Source organism: Boleophthalmus pectinirostris, unplaced genomic scaffold (genome assembly GCF_026225935.1).
Source record: "Boleophthalmus pectinirostris isolate CB_2022bp ecotype Guang Dong unplaced genomic scaffold, ASM2622593v1 HiC_scaffold_21, whole genome shotgun sequence".
Taxonomy (NCBI): domain Eukaryota; kingdom Metazoa; phylum Chordata; class Actinopteri; order Gobiiformes; family Gobiidae; genus Boleophthalmus; species Boleophthalmus pectinirostris.
In genome coordinates, this window is record NW_026571175.1 from 25,298,137 (window position 1) to 25,312,914 (window position 14,778).

The 14,778-nt window shown below is 37.6% G+C and overlaps 1 protein-coding gene across 1 annotated transcript in view; it reads left to right on the forward strand.

Annotated features, from left to right (window-relative positions):
* csmd3b (CUB and Sushi multiple domains 3b) overlaps nt 1-14,778 on the forward strand; it is a 554,961-nt gene that overhangs the window by 199,926 nt on the left and 340,257 nt on the right. The window lies entirely within an intron of this gene.

A 14,778-nucleotide genomic window follows, 5' to 3' on the forward strand; every position in this document is an offset into this window, starting at 1 on the left:
GGGAGAATATGGTTGAATTAACTCCATAGCCAGGTTGAGTAGTTAATGAAAGAAGTTTAATAACAGAAGTTTAATTAGGGTGTTCCATGTTACATCTTTGCAGCGGCCCAGAGCGGCCCAGACAAAGAAAACCATCTGTATTTATAGTTTATGATAATGAGATTACAATGTGAGTGTACATATTTAGTACAGGATTGACACCATTTATGGTCAGAGTACACTGGGCAAAACATCCGGCAGCTGCCACACGAGAACAGTGACAAAGGGGTATTCAATTAACATACATGAGAAGCTTTCCTGGAAGACAGGAAGCCTCCAGTTGATGGAAACACATTGTTGTAAATCGATACGCACATCTGGACAAGGATCAGAGGAAGATTTCATGCTGATAAAGTCAGGTGACTTCCATGTTAGAATCTGCTGTGCCCAGTGAAAGCTGACATCACCATGAACATCATCACAACAAAGAGTCATGCAGCTGTCTACCAGCGGCGATGAAAACAGTTTGCACAATTGCGTCATAAAAATAAGCAATTGCTCAGATATGCACAAATCACTCTAATAACTTGGTTAAAAACTCTGAAAATCCAGTGCAGGAGGTGCAGCAGGAAGGTCATAAACTCACATCTGTGCTGGAGCATGAGTGTCGCCCCCTGCTGGTTGCCCTGTCTCTCTGGAGAGGAGCTTCAGTGACAGACTGATCCATCCTGTATGAGAGCTTCTGGAGGCCTTTCCTTCTGCTGCCAGACTGTACAATGATAGATTGTAGCCCTGTACACGTGTCATCCACATGTAGTAATCATCTGCATTACTATAACATAATATAATCTGTATAATACATTCAAGTCACTTATGCTGCAGTGTACATAATCATGTTCAGAGCAACATACTGTACATTACACTGCTGTAGCCCTTTATTTTTAGTTTAGGTCCTATTTCTATTCTCTTGCTGTTCTTAAACTGTCCGTTACAACACTGGAATTTCCCCATTGTGGGACTCTCTTATCTTATCTTACACTGCCTCTGTCTGAAAAATTGCCTGGTTGAATTCTTGGACCATGTGTAGAGCATTGTCTTTGGTCCGTGTATAGGCTTCCTCCAGGTGCTCCAGTTTATCATATTTGGATGGGTGAAATTTGTGCTTTCATCTCACATCGAGCAGGTCTGCTTTTCTCTGTAGAGTTTGCATGTTCTCCCTGTGTCTTTCTATGTCAAGATTCTCATTGAAATGTTGTTGGACTATTTAAGATTGAGGTTCAGTCATATCTAATTGCCAATAAAGTACTATGGTCATTCCGAGAGGTCCAAAGCAGTGTGGTTTGGAAGTAGAAATTTGTTTTTAACTAAAATAAAATTTAATTTAGGGAGAAAAATATAAAATTATTATTATTTTTTCATATCGCCAAGCCCGAGTTGGTGACCTGTTTGCCAGCTGAAAATTTCACAAGGATCCTCAGTCCATAAAAGCTGTTGCGAGACCTTGCAGAAATCAGATAAACCCTTACTCCTTTACTCCTTACCCCTCATCAAATCGACCAGCGGTAATTACAGCCTGCTCAGAAGTCCCCACCACGTCCTGTACTGTTTGATCTCCACTAGGGGGCACCATCATTAGTAGCGCCTTCATCTTGTGTTTGGTCTCACCTTGACCCAGATCATGCTGTCTTCTGCCACTTAGTCTGTTTCTCTGCGTTAATGTGCGGGTAATGAATGATAATGACTTAATTAGACTAGCACAAAGCAGCTACCAATTTGCGGCGCCTAAAGGGAGGAGCAGTTAGCATGTGCGTAGTGCAATATTATCGAGAGGGACGACCACTCAAGAATCAAATGTACAGTTTACAGTGAATGACATTTTCAAAGGTTACATTGTTCGTTTATGAAAATTTGTTCCAATACATACAATTATTTTCATCCCACAGAATATAAAATGTCTTCTGGCTTTCAAATGGCAGAATGATTAGAACAGTTTGGGTTAAAAAAATTTCAGCAAGCTTAGTGCAAATCCATGATTTTTATAGTCAGACCTAGCCCATTTTAAATGATTTACTTTGATCCAAAGTTATTCCTCACTTACGTTAGGCAGTCCAGATAGCAGTTTTGCAGTCGTACCGTAATCCTAGCAGACTAACTTCCAAATTCTCTGACAAGAAAACAGTACAATTGGCCCAATGAGGTTCATTTGGTCTTCTGATAATTTATGTTATTAGGTTGTTTTTTTAGACCAAGAGTCTAGACCAAGAAGATTTTCATACCTGACAGTTTCGACTGCTCACTAGTGGTCTTCTTCAAACTGGTCATGTGATGTTGCTGTGATGTATCTAGTCAGCTGATTTATACAGGTTTTGCGTTGTCTTCCTACCGGAGGAGGCTGGATGACAGCGCCATTTGCAGCCCAACTTCCTCAGGACAGTATCCCAGGTGTGTGAGAGTAAAAAAAAAAAACCCTCATCCCAGTTTATAGTGGGCAGGTTTCCGTATTTCTATTGCCTCTTTAATCCAGTGGCAGTGTTTGTTGTTGGAAACGTGACCACGGAACTATAAACCGGGATGAGGGTTTTTTTTTACACTCTCACACACTGTCCTGAGGAAGTCAGACTGCAAAAACTTGTTTAAATCAGCTGACTGGAAACGTCACAGCAACATCAGGTATGAAAACAAACTCTTGGTGTGAAAAAAGAAGCTAATAACATAATTCACAATTGGATACAGACAGCACACCACAGACCTATTTTGACCTCAAGAGCTGCTTTTATAATTTATCTGCACTGGGCCCAGACAAATTTTGCTCAAATACATGGAACAAAAATCTGCTGCAGGCCTTTTACATATAGTAAAGGCTCATGTGATAAAGGTGCATTGTGTCACTTTTCTGGTGAAGGGTGCATCAAATGCTTTTCTCTATGGATTTGTTATTGTTTTGTCTGGAATGTTTCACAGTATGGTATTAAACCTCTCTATCTTCATGGAGACTAAACCAGACCAAGTTACAGGTCAAATCTGTGGAGAGGCAACCCCGCTCACAGTCAGAATGCCTATTTATCTAGATATTTTTGAGCTATAAAACCAGCTGTAATTGAATAAATGTAAGGCAACTGTTTAAAGTCATACTGTGGAACATTCCAGGCAGAGCAATGGCATATCCATAGAAACAAGCAGGTGCTGGATCCCCAACTGAAAAGTGACATAGTGCACTGTAGTGGACTAAACAGAAAGGCAAAGACAAGTTATAAAAATGAGTTTAAATTTAATAACGTCAAAAAAAAGATGTAATTTAACAAAGGCTCAAATTAGGTAAATCATTAACAAAAAAGCCGGGCCCAACTGGGGTAACTTAAATCAAACTGAACAGAAGAAAACTAACCCAACCAGACAATGAACTTGTGTGTTTTAATACATGAGAGCCAACTGAAACTGAACAAAACAGGGGAGAATTACACTAAATAATTAACAAAAACTACTAACTTAATAAATTAAACAAGAAGGCAAATAAGTATAATACAGAAAAAAATAAGTGATATAAAGTGACCTTAAACAAACTAGACAAATGATCTTAGCAAAACTTTGTTTGGCTTGGATGGTCTCTGCCAAACAAACTCAAACAAAAAAGAACAAGTGTAAGTAAATAATTCAGACTTACATTAACTAAAATGTGTGCACCCAAATTAGAATATAAGTCTAAATAACGGAATGAAATTATGTGCTATAATTCACTTTATGTAAATGAAAAGAAATAATACTAACACTGTGGAGTGGTGGCAGAGGCATCCACCACATGCACCTTAAAGCAATTATGCTCTTAGGCTAAAGCGATGTAAGTTTTTCCTAACTATAAAAAATAAAATAAATAACCAGCTACCCAATAGATGTGCTATTTTCAGCAATTACCTCACCCAATACTACGCTTCTTTTTACTATGAAGCCCGTTATTTGGCCTTAATTACTAGGCATGTTCTGCATTTGCTTGTGCCAGCTATGCTCAGGAGCTATTATGAATCTAAGGTAGCTCATTAGACAGGGCCAGGCAAACAAACTGGTGTTAAATGAGTAGTTGTGGAGCGGGAGACTCTTCAGCGTCTTCTCTCCACAGGGATCCACGCTCCAAAGGGAATTCATGCAAAATAGTTTTCTGCTGGGCATAAGAGGTAGTGATGGTAGGGGCCTCGGAGACTTGAAAACTACACTATTTTCATTCTACTAATAACTTTATGATCATTTGTCTAATATTGGTTCTCCTGTGGTTCTTTTGTTAGATTATTATGTAGTCACAAAACAGAGAGAGAGATTTTATTAATCCAGAGGGAATGTCAAGTTTTGCTGCTGTAACATTTCCACTGCGCTTCTCGGTCGCATTTGTGTCTCAGTCAAAGGTCCCAGTGCAGTTTAACAGGAAGACTGGTCAGGGAGGGTTACCAGATCTGTGCCAGGGCAGGTTGAGGAGAAGAAGAGCCAAAAGTGTCCTTCCTCTGTGACCTGCAGCATCACAGCAGTGTCCAGAGGGAATCATGTGAACACAACAGGAAAGGCCTCATTATTTCTTCACTTTGTTGGTTCGTTTGGTGATGAAATGGGTTCATTCCCTCAAAGTATTTCCCCTGGAAGGTCTTCTGCCACATTTGGTGCCACGTTTGGTGTGGCTCCTTGCACAGTCTCCAAACTAGGGCTGCTCAATTATGGAAAAAAAAATCATTATCACGATTAGTTTGGTCAATATTGAAATCACGATTAATCCAACAATTATGTTTTACTTATATGATTTATTCAGAATTTCCTTCTCAAAAAAACAAAACAAAAAACAAACCCCCCCCCCCCAAAAAAAAAAAAACAAAAAAAAAACAAAACACTTTGTTACTGAAACTGAAAATAAATATAGGCTACAAATATGTACCTGACACTGGCTGACACTGTCTAGTGCCTCCGCTCAATTTCATTTCTCTCCAGCAACTAGGTCAGGAATCGGAATACATTAGACAGTTTGCAAGAACCCCAGAAGTTGTAAACCATGCACCAGCCAATCAGTGAAGAGCTGTGAAGCCATGACGTCAAACTCAAGCGCCTGTCTGGGTCCCTTTTGTAGTACAGCACAACAGTAAACAAAGCGTAAAGAAAGTGGTCGAGATCGATGTAGACGAAGCCATACATTCTGTGTTGGTAATGATTCCCGAGATCGAGGATTTAAAGCCAGAACAAGGAGAATGTTTGGTGAATTTTATCAAGGGGAAAGACGTTATTGCCCTTCTTCCTACGGGATTTGGCGCATTACATACATCACAACCAAGTGGCTGCGATTGGTTAAATAAAAAAGTACCCGCCTACCATCGAACGAACGAATCCTAATGCTGCGGGTTCCACAAAGTGAAACTGACTGATAAATCAGACCAATTTTGCAATGCATAAAACATAAAATGAAAAAATTATGTACTTTGAAAATGAAATAAGGTAAAAAAAAACAAAAAAACAAAAAAACATGAATGTATCCAAAATAATCTATGTTCTACATCTACTGCTCTCCAGCTGTTCTACAATTTCTACATTTAAAACATAAAATAAATACCAAAATTCCATTAATTGCACAGCCTTACTCCAAACAGTGCACTTTTGAGGTTTACAGGCACCATACCATCACAGTTTGACCAAAACACATGCACCCATCTGTCATGCTGGACATTAAAATTAATAAAGTAAAAGTATTTGACTGAATGTAACACACATGCACACAATAGTACACACAGTACACAATGCATTTGGCTACAAAATGTTCACTCACAATGTATATTCTGTTCATAATGAAGAAATGTATTGGTGCTCTAACACTTGACCTCTTCATAGTCATAATAAAATGGCTCATCTGACAGTGTAACTTATATACCGCATTGAAAACAATATCTCATAAGGCAACTGACCATTTAAAAACACTATTCCTATTGAAGACCATTACATGCACATTATATTTTTTCATAATCCACTGCAGTATAACATTTAACAAAAAGTGTCAAAAATTGAAATCTCAGTCACCTCATTCTGGCATTAATCGTCTTTCATTATAAACTATATCCATGGGTAATAATACCACTTTATCCATTTTAGTGATTGCTGGCTTGTCATATTTGGAGTTTAAGAAAATTGCCAGGGACTGAGATAGAGTGACAGTTTGCGTGACAGCTCAGCAGCAACTTTCTAACAATGAAGGAATTATTTTGGGGGTAAAAAAATCCTCCGTCAATTTGACAAAAAACATCAACCGCTGCTGTATTTTTCCACCATCACACTGTATTAAAATGACTTCATAACGCTTACTAAACTTTTGCTGAACTTTTGTATTTGCTTCTCTGTCAATAACCCCTATTGGCTTCATTCACCAACTCTTGTTCAGTATTCAATGATTGTCAGAAAAAAATATTTATATTTCCACCTACAGTGATGGAAAGAATACTTCTGAAAATGTATTTAGTTGCAGAATACTGAATATCTACTTTAAAATGTATTTTTTAACATGTTCTGATACATGGTCAAATCAGTGTACTATATTCTGAATAAGAATACTTGTACGTTGAGTTGCATTTAAATTAGAGTCTAAAAATGCAACATAGGATTAAAAAGGGCTTCATGTTTGTTATGTTTCTTTATCACTAATTTGAGAAGGAAAAATTTTACATGCATTTACTATAAGAGCCGTTTTCTATTTTTCTCAATAATATCGAGCAGTCTAGGGCTAAATTGTGTGATCAAGGTTAACAATGTATTCTTATTCATTTAGAAAATTAACTTTATTCTGAATACCACCAAATGAAAGAGTAACTGTACTGGAATACATTTATTGTTTCATTACTATCTTTATATATTCATAGTATAGTAACAAAGTACAAAAGTAAACATCCTCTACCTTACTACAATTGTGTCTGTAATTTACCTAAGTGAATTTTACAGTGGGTAGTTTTTACTTTTACTTCACTACATATTACAGCAGGTATCTGTACTTTCTACTCCATTGCATTTTTAACTGGACTATAAAGCAAAAAGTATTTTCATGGTAACATCCTGACAAAAGGTTTTGAGTTCAAGTTTCGGCTTTGAGCAAACAAAAATGTGTACATGAATTTCCACAGTACAGTTAATAAATCTGCATCGTTCTTTATCAACATCATTACATTTAACACGTTAACAGTTTTCATAATCTATGTGAAATACTTTTACTATATGAAACTTTTACTTTTACTTGAGTCATTTTTTGCCCAGTATCTGTACTTTTACTTAAATTGAATACTTCACCCACTTCTGCATATATTCACTTACTTCCCAACACTGTCCACCTATAGCTCTTATCCAAGTTAGGTATTTTTAGTACACCATAGTACTGCAAAAATCTGTAAAAAACTGTACAGAGAATTCTGAATTCTTCCCCAAGAGGAACATATTGTATATTTTGGATTATCTTCTTTCTGTTGGCACTGTTTTCTATCTATCTATTCACCTCTCACATCAAGCAGGTCCTTTTTCTATAGAGCTTGCATGTTCTCCCTGTGTCTTTCCATGTCAAGACTCCCAAAGAAATGTCTGCTGGACATCTCTGGTGAAAATAATATAAATAAAAATAAAGTTGTGAAAGTAACTGAATTTAAGATTGAGGTTCAGTCATTCCTGTACTGTGTTCATTTCAAATGGTCCAAAACAGTGTGGTTTGGAACAGAATTCAGACCTTGGAAGTAGAAATTTGTAAAAAAAAATAAAATTCATATCGGAAAGCCCTATTGAAAGCAAAATTCCCACTATTTCGCAAGAGGAACATATCTTTTGGACTATCTTCTTTCTACTAGCACTGTTTTCCATCTATCTAAAGGTGATTTAGTATAAGTACTTTAAACTTTTTTATCGGCCCCAAATGTTTTACAACGCAAGATCCTTAAGTCTTAAAAAAGTGTTGTCCGGAGTGTTACATAAATCTCGGTGACAGTTGCGGAGTTGAAAGTTGACAGCTAGTCGATGGTTTTACAAGTTGGAGTGGCACAAACACATATCTGCTGCTCACAGACCTGAGGAATCATCTGTTAGGGTCACTGTAAAACTGAAACTTTTTATTAGAGGAGTCTTTTGGGTACATTTTCTCAAACTCCTGTTCTCTTGACATAATGGAAAGTCATATACATGCCTGTCTTCCACGGTGTAAGATCTGCTCTTTTACACTGTTCTGCTACGACATCAATCCAGTTTGACTTGAAATAACGGAGCGAAGTAAAGTTTTCTTTGCGGGTATAAAATGCAAAATGAAGACAGTAATACTTATTGTCAGGAAGTGCAAGAAGTGCCTGTTGTAATGAATCTCCAGTCAGGTTCTTTAAAAGTGCGCTATGTAACATTTTGGCTGGGGGATCTGTCATCTGCTTGTTTCTATGGAGATGTCATTGCTCTGCCTGGAATGTTCCACAGTGTGACATTAAACAGCTCTATCTTGCATTTGTTCAATCACAGGTGGTTTTATAGCTCAAAATACCCAGAAAAACTAGCATTTTGACTGTGAGCGGGGGTGCGTCTCCACAGATCTGACCTGTAACTTGGTCTGGTTTGGTCTCCATAAAGTTAGAAAGGTTTAATGCCATACTGTGAAACATTCCAGACGAAGGAATTACATTGACATGAAGAAAAGCATTTGAAAATTTACACAATGAACCTTTAAAGTTGCACTATTTAACTTTCATGGTGGAAGAGTTGCTACCTGCTTTTTGCCATAAAATGTAAAGTTAATTCTTTGCCTGGAATGCTCTTCTTTCATATATTTAACAGGTAAAAGTACACCACCGGTCAAAAGTTTTAAAACACCACACTTTTCCCATTTTTTTGGACTGAAAATCACGATCTTAGACAACACGATTTTACAGTGCTCCTAAAAGCCCAATTTTAAGAGTGAAGTTAGGTCTGTGTCGACTTAATGGACACTGTCGCCGTCGAATTGGCACCATTCTTTCTGATTTATGGGTCTGCGTCGAGGTCAATGCTCCAACGCAATAGAAGCACAGAACAGACTCACCATCATCAGCGCATCCTCTTTCACAGGAAGAATACATATATTCCACTGAGTCATGTCCTTTTGTTTGACAGAAGCTGAACCGCATCAGCAGCACAAAGAACGAGCTATTTTTTTTTCAGCGCTTATAGTTTATGCAAATTAGCCATGTGGTTTTACATTTCGATTCTGTAAAACGTAAACAAATGTGTGTAAATGTTACAGCATCAAATCGTTGGTGCAGAACTCTGGTATGATGTAAGTTTCAGTGATGTTTGCAAATGTTCATGTTCCCTAAAACTTGATTTGAAAAAAAAAAAAATAAAAAAAAACATAGATGAAATCGAAATCCCAATATCTGCCAGAAAAATCGCAATTCAATTTTTTCTTAAAATAGTTCAGCCCTACCCGGAGTGGTGTTTATTTTCATTTGAAAACTACCGCTTCTTGACATCACAAGGTGGAACAGAGCATTCTGAGCTTTGGAGATGTGGCCAGACTAATAATAAAGGATTTCTCAAACATGTCCTGCAATATAGGACCTTTAATCTTCTCTTTTTGTCTCACTTTTCCTTTTTCATCTTTCACCAAAAACTCCAAAAGCTACACACTGTTTTTCTCTTTCCCTTTGACTTATCTCTTTTCACACTTCCAACTTGTAACATGCTCAAATTTCTTATCTAGAGAGGAATAAATCCAGGTATACAGTGTCTGTGCTAGCCCGCTGTATAGAGAAGAGCAGTACACATTCCCCAACAGTATGCGAGTGAGCGTGACAAATGCAGATAGGACTACAGATGGACCATAAAGGCAGTCGCTTGTAATGAAGCAACTGAGACCCAAATCATGGTTATGGTAAACTTGGGAGAGAGGAAGAGATAGCGGGACGGAGCAGGAGAGATGGATAGATAGAGAAAAAGGAAAGACGAGACGGAAGAGAGAATAAATAAGACCGGCGCTCGCTGCTATAAACCATGGAAAGTAGTATGGTGTTGCCGCGGGCTACTGAATAAACTTGTGTAATGAAATTGTGTGATGTTCACTATAAAGCTGGGAGTGCAAGGAAGAGGGTGTAAAAAGAATGGACAGAAGGGGCTGTATTTAAGTTAGATTGGCTACGGAAGAGCGCTGGGCACGGTGCAGCATCAAGTAATCAAAGTTTAAAGGATATGAGAGTGTTACAGCAGAAGAAATAGACAAGAGCAGATAACAAAAGGAGGATAAAATGTAAACAAATAAAAATAAAAGATGGTGTTGAAGACGTATGCACATTTCGCCCATTAAGAATTATTGCATTTTAAAAGGTACCCTATAGGACGGAACAACTCTCTGGTAAAGTAAAGCCAGTAAAGGAAATCTGTAACACATTAATTAGTATTAATAAATTATGAAGAATGAAAAAAATGGTCAATTAAAGCTGTTGTTTTTTTATTTTTCACTGTCTATTTTTAACTGTTTGCAGTGGTCCAAAGTTATTCATTTACTGTATGCATACCGATCACCTTAATTATTCACCACAGTGAGTTTATAAGCACTTCTCACAACTTTCAGAGACCAAAGCGGAGTTTGCTGCCACAATAACGCAACAACTAGCATGCTAAGTACACAATTCTGGATTATCAGACAATACAAAGCTTTATACATAGATGAAGACGTCAATGACCAAAAAAAAAAAAAAAGAAACTAGGTACAGGTCCTTAAGTTTCAGGCTTATTATGTATTTAATTAATACAGTAATGTCTTAATTAAAAAGTTACTCTGCCTGAATCATTCTTAATTAACTATTGGTAAACTGTGAAAAGCAAAAAACGCTTTTGTGTTGCCAAAATTTCTAAAACGGTAGTTGTCTCAGTTTTAAATTTACTCTAGCCGACTGTTCTGTTCTATCTTGTCTTATCAGTTTTGACTGGCAGCAGTTATACCGCTGTTTTATTGCCATGAAACAGAAAATGGATATAGAAAAAAGTGTTTGAGTTAAAATAAAGTAGTAACTTGAAAATGCAGCAATTCTGTTTTTGGAAAATGGGAAATTTGGATCGGATTCTGACACTTTTTTTTTTTTTTTTCTTATCTAGGCTTACTTCTTACTTCTCTCCACAGTATTTTGGGAGAGTTTTGGTTACTGGGGACACTCCGTTAGGTTGTGTACACATTTTTTTTCTGTTAGTGTCAATGGCCTGGAAAGCTGTGGGACCTGTGCAAGCTTTGAATGAGGGGAGAAAATCGTTCTGCTAAAGACTCTGATAGACCCCTCCAATCCTGCTCCTCTTATCTCCGCACAGCTACAGCCAGGCGCACGGACAGGGACCATCGGACATACTTTTTAACGCACACACACACATACACAGACACACACACGGACACACACTTGCACTCGGGGTCATCCATCACCATGACGACCCTCTGTACTGCTTTCTGATTGGATGCCAGCTTGGTCCAGTGCGGTGACCTGAGGACCTATTGATTTTGGCAGGTCTGTGTGGTCACGCTAAGGGTATGGGTGTTTGCAGTTCAGTGCCCTATCAGCCCCACACAGTGAGTGGGTTCAGCTTATACATCAGTGGACCATGCACCAACAGCCAGTGGGAGGAGTTTAATACTCAACAGAAGAACATAACTGACATCCTGGCTTTGTAGTCTTAGCAAAAATATATAGAAAATAGGTCTATGTGTTGGATACAAGTGGGTGACAGCCTGGACAAAATGGCAAAATTAGTCGGGGAAAAAATGAGTTACAATATTTTTCAGACTATAAGGCACAATAATGTTGAATTCTTTGGTCTATTTTCATACATACGGTGCACCAAATTATAAGGTGCAACAAGCGAAACAAACGGACGACATTTGAGACTGATCCTTTAGCCCAGGCAACCACAATCCATTGGCAGATCGTTGTGTAATTCGCCCGGCATTGCCTCTCTGTCTTGGTGAATGTGTATGGATCATTTAAGTTTGTTTTTTTTTATTTCCTAGGAGAAGAGGAGAGGAGAACTCAAATATACATTGAGTAATAATGTGTTTAATGCAGCTTTGCGCACATTTGTTTACGTTTTACAGAAACAGAAGCACATGATTCATTTGCATAAACTTTTAGCACTGAAAAAGCAGCTCATTCCTTGTGCGCTGATGTGGTCAACTTCTGTCGGACTAAAAGAAGACACGACTCATTGGAATATGTGTGTTCTTTCTGTGACGAAGGCGATGGCGGGATTGTGCATTGAGTCGACACAGAACTTTTCTTCGCCCTTTACTTCACGAGACTCCTGACAATGGTAGCCATAATGCTCCGACAACCCATCAAGCGGTGCGGCTTCATAGTTTACCAAAGTCATACTAAAATATTTTGACAGATTTTTGAACGCCGTGTACCACATAAAATTGGTTCAAGGTCAGTAAGCACGACCAGAATCAATACATAAGGCGTGCAGTTGATTTTTGAGAAAATTAAAGGATTTTAATTGTGCCTTATAGTCCTAAAAATATTATTTTGGAGCGGTATTGTGATTAAAGGTGCACTGTGTAATGCTTCTGCCACCTGCTTGTCTATGGAGATATTACTGTTTTACCTTGATTGTTCCACAGTATAGGGCCAGGTTAATGGTCAGATGTATGGAGAAGCAACCCTGCACATGGTAAGAATTCATGTTGTAAGTTGTTTTTTCTGCCATAAAGCACCTGTAATTGAATAAAAAAGAAATAACATCTCCATGGAGACAAGGCAAGTGGCAGACCACCCACCTTAAAAGAAATTTTTTTCTCTTGAAAGTCTTGCAGTGACACATAATGTATTAATATAATTTATCCTTGTAACCTCTAGGGGCAGTTTAGAGTTGCTTTGGTTGTGGTTGCGGTTGCAGAGGTGATATACCACAACTGAAGAATCTTTTGGACTAAAGGGGATCAAACATTGTACATAATACATTTGCACTTACAGTTGTAGAGTTACATTAGAAAAGCAAAAAATGTGATTGAGAATCTGATTAATACTTTTATGTCCTTTACCTTGAAGTGGCAAGTAAGTTTTTTTTTTTTTTTTTTTTTTTTTTTTCATATTTCCAATTTGACGTCTCTGCAAGTCACTTACTATACAGTTCATTGACACAGGGAGAATTAGATTTTTTCTCTATAATCATAGAAATGTCCATAATTTCCTCGTTGTCCTCCATGTCCCGGAGCGTCGGATACAGGCAAATACAGTTAACTGAAAGTAGTTAAGCTTCAGTAATGGAAAAGGTGTAGCAGTCATTGTCTAAATAAATGGATCAATCAGACTTACCAATATTAGAATCATCCAGTCGCTTCATTTGCCTACATCAAATCTTCTTTACTGCCGTCCGTGTGCTGAATTATCATTGCACAGTCATGCCATTAGAAGTGAAAAGATTGCTTTAGGGAGTGCACTTTAGATTTTAATTTGAAACATCATTCCAAAGTTTGTGAACGATTTTCAAAAGTTTCCTGTGACATTTGTAAGAGGGAAGTCATCTCAGTCTTTCGTTTGGGAGCACAGTGAACTTAAGCTAAAGGAGGGATTTTCATACTGTACGGACACTTCATTAGTCATAGCTGCTCTCATTTCTCTAGTCATTTTTTTCCCCATATTCCTATATTTTACAGTGTAATCTTGCATTAGACCTGATTTAGTTTCAGGTTAGTCATTGTTTAAGGTCAGTTTGTTTACAACATCTGGGCACCCTTCACCAGATCAGCTATAGATTTATTGTCAGTGTATAGTGCATATTTTACATTAGACAAACCTATCCAAGCAGAACATGCAATATCCACACATGAAGGCCCCGCAGGATCCTTGAATTGAACGCAAGACCTTATTGGTGTAATTCAAGAGTAGTTATTTTGACAGGGACCATCTGCAGTCTCCGAGCAGGTTCACAAACAATTAAAATACATCCAAATGTCCATCCATTTACAATCAAGCTGATCATTCTCTCATTCTTTCATTTAAAAACATCACTCTCCACATTTCCACGTTTAAAATATTCTTCTTTTTTTTCCCACAAATGTTTTTATTAAGATTTTAAATACTGAAACATAAAATGACATTATACAAAAGCATAAAATAAAATAAATACATACATTAAGTCCACCCCCACACCCAAAATTCTTTAAAATGCACAAAAAGGGCAACAAAATGTCTTTTCGTTTTCCTTTAGATGTGTAGCTCAACTTCTCCAGTGCCAGATTGTTGGACATTAATTTAATCCACTGGTTTACTCTGGGCTTCTCCATTTCTTTCTACTTGAGAGCAATAACATGTTTGGCTTGTAATAAACAAAAAATGATAAGCTTCTTTCTGTTTAAATTAACACTAATGCTGTTGGGGAAGATGTGTAGTATGAGTCTACAATCCAATGGCATCTCACATTCAATTAAATCTGAGATCACAGTACTGACGTCTTTCCAAAACAATTGGAGTTTTTCACACTGCCACTTACAAAAAAAGGGTCCCCTTTTCCCTAGTACATTTTAATCAATCATCAGGAATATTTGGATTAAAATGGTGAAGGTGTTACAGGTGTAATATAAGACATAAACAACCATTTGTACTGCAGCAGCCTGAATCTCAAATATTACCATATAAACCTACGTTGCTATTTACCACATGCAAATATAAATCAGCGGTGACAGTGCCGACTCTCTAAAAGGACTTTTCTAACATTATAAGAGAAGTCCCTGCGGTCAGAGAAGAGTTTGAGCCCGTCTGGGAGCTTGTTCCACTCTGTAATGCCCTTGTATGAGGAGGCTGTCTGTGCAAAGAGTGA